The following is a 2,936-nucleotide window of genomic DNA, read 5'->3' as shown; positions in this document are numbered from 1 at the left end:
GAATTCCAAGTGGTATCAGGAAATTCTACAGCAGAATGTCAGGGTGTCTGCCTGTGATCTAAAACCCGAAAGACGCCGGGTCATGCAACATGACAAAAACAAAGGAGTACATCAACAACAGAGTGGCTGAAACAGAAGAAATTCCATATTTTGGGATGGCCAAGTAAGAGTCCTGACCCCAATCCCATTGAAGTGCTGTGGCGTGATCTGAAGCAGGCCGTTCAGCGCAAGACATCCCAAAAATATCCATGAACTGAAACAGTTTTGCATAGAAGAATAGGCCAAAATACCTCCTAACCGCTGCTCAGGTCTGATCGGCCGCTACAGAAAGTGGGGGTTGAGGTTTTTGTCAATAAAGGAGGTTCCACTAGCTCCTTAATATAAGGGTTCACGTACTTTTTCCATCAATGACCTCGATTGTTTAAACCATTTGTTCAATAAAGAAACAGCAATGTCAAATGTTGGGCGTGTGTTGTTTGTTAAATCAGACTATCTCTATTAATTATTATGACTTAGATAAAGATTAGATCACATGTTAGGAGCCATTCATGCAGAAATCCATATCATTCCGAAGAGCAGTTTACAAAAGTTTTTCTCACAACTGTATGTGAGAGAAAAGCAGGGACGCTCACTGAGTAAGGTGGGGTTGCAGCTTCGCAAATCGCAAGGACATTCGTACGCTCAAAAGGAGACAGGAGCACCCCAGATGGGACTCGAACCCACAATCCCTGGCTTAGGAGGCCAGTGCCTTATCCATTAGGCCACTGGGGCACACTGGGTTGCGTTGATCACGCTGATGAAAAGCCAGTTTATTTTTCCTTTGCTTTTTCAAAGGGATCCCCGGAATTAGGGAAGTTAGGCAGCAGAAGGTTTACTGTGACCTGAGAAGGACCGGCATCCAATCACAGTGGTACACACACACACGCGCTCTCACTGATCTGAGCTACATGGTAACCAAGATGATCTCAGGTGCGCCGAGCTGGTACGGAACACATTGAACTGATCGACGGCGAATTGTCTCTCAGACAGGCTTTTCACCTCTGAGCTCCCTGAATGACAGTGATCAGCTAGGTGGTGAAACAGTCAGCTGCTTCTAAGCCTTAAACAGCTGCATCTGAGCGCTTCCACAGAGAGATGATTTGAAAGCCGAACATCGCCCATTGGGAACACCTTACCATCACTAGTTTAAGAGACTCTTAAGGTCTTGCAGAGGTGCCTGTCTAATAGCATGCGCTTTGCAAGCTATAGGTGTTTAGGCTGAGGCGGAATGCCTGTTAACAAAATGTTTTTCTAAAGGGGCCTCGCACTCTTTTCCAAGCAGAGGTCCCCAACCCCACTGAGCGTCACAATGTAGTCATGTCCTAAGACGTCACCTGTTAGTCTCCATTTGTCTGCCACCAACACTGTAGGTTACGGGGTCACAACCGCACCCCGGAGAGCAGAGGAGCCGTTGGCGTTCTCGGGGCGCAGAGTGCTCTGAAGGTGGGGCGCTTGAATCTCGCTGTTGGAGGCCATCTGAAACTGACCCAAGCCTTTCCCTTGAATTAAATGTAAATAAGAAATGAACCCCAGATGCACATGGAATCAATCATGTGTTTCCTTTGAGCCGTTTCAAAGACTGCTCAAGAGTTTACCTTGCACAGATGCGCAAAGATTAATGATGGGGGTGCACGCTTCAAGGCGCCTTACAACTGTAGGGACTGATTAGAGACAATTCGTAGCGCGTGTTCGTTTCCATATACGCCCCGTGTTGCAATGGTAGGATGCAGTCAAATACTGCTTGGACGCGTATCGGCATTCTATGCAACTGGAGGACTTGAGGGTTTTTTGTGCTTGGTTCTGTTTTCGTTGACATCGCATTCGTAAGAGCGTAAAAAAAAGGCAATTCCAGCATCTGACACGAATAAAAGGGCTATTGAAACTGCAGGGCTGCGCAGCTTCTAAGATCCTTGCACACAATTCTCCGTTATTATTACTTCCTTCTTTCTGTCTAACAAAGTTCCCTTTTCCTGACCGGACGGGGAGACTTTATCATTCCAACTTGAAGCCACCCTTAAGTCCTCTGAGGTGCGTTTGTCCGCTAGCATGCATTTTGTGAACGTTTTTTTTTTTGTTGTTAAACGGAAAGCGACTTTGAAAAAGGTTTCCGCCGCCGCCCGGCACTCTATGTTAGACTGTATCAAGAAGGCAGTGGCGGCGGCAGCAGCGACGCACGCTGCAGCCGTGGCCGAGTGGTTACGGCGATGGACTAGAAAGCCGTTGAGGTCTCCCCGCGAAGCTTCGAGTCCTGCCGCCTGCGGTGTGGTCGTGTGCCTGTGCAACAAAGGAAAAGCACCCGTTTTGCTTTTCCCGCGACTTTTAAAACGCTAAATCACTTGGACCTGCTGCCTTGGACATATACTATTCTGCGTCCACAAACGACATTTCGCACCTGGAAGCAGATACTGACTCTACGCGTTCGCATGTCTTGTGCCCTACTCCCAGCCTTTGAAAACCCAATTCATAAAGCTTAAAAAACCGACTCCATATGTCTTCCTAGTGTAGTGTGCTCTCTGAAGGCACCAGTTCTGTAGGGTTTGGGCATTTACGGGGACAATTATTAATTGTAGCAGTAAATCCCAAAATGATTCTTTTAATGGCTTTAGAATCCAACCTTGCGATATAACTCAAACAACGCACACACACAGGTACTAATACACGAGGATACATTTATTAATACATAGAATATGCATATAAACCTAACAGATCTTATCGAGAGGGTTATCAGAATACAAAAGGTATATATTCAGTCAGTTACGAAGAGTTACATATATCAAGAGGACATACGTTCAGTATATCATTCATTTAGACCGTTTCATAAAGTGAACTTGGTTACAACTTCTACATTAGATACTGAAAACAAGTACATAACTCTTAGGAATTAAATTGATATCAAC

The 2,936-nt window shown here is 45.7% G+C and overlaps 1 non-coding gene across 1 annotated transcript; it reads right to left on the bottom strand.

Annotated features, from left to right (window-relative positions):
* Positions 1-698: 698 nt before the first annotated feature.
* trnar-ccu (transfer RNA arginine (anticodon CCU)) lies at positions 699-771 on the bottom strand. Its single transcript has one exon. It is a non-coding gene; the product is annotated as a tRNA-Arg (tRNA).
* Between the last annotated feature and the right edge of the window lie 2,165 nt (positions 772-2,936).

This window comes from Atractosteus spatula, unplaced genomic scaffold (genome assembly GCF_055471065.1).
Source record: "Atractosteus spatula isolate fAtrSpa1 unplaced genomic scaffold, fAtrSpa1.hap1 Scaffold_86, whole genome shotgun sequence".
Taxonomy (NCBI): Eukaryota; Metazoa; Chordata; class Actinopteri; order Semionotiformes; family Lepisosteidae; genus Atractosteus; species Atractosteus spatula.
The sequence above is the reverse complement of the archived record's forward strand: the minus strand, read 5'-3'. Positions and strand labels throughout refer to the sequence as shown.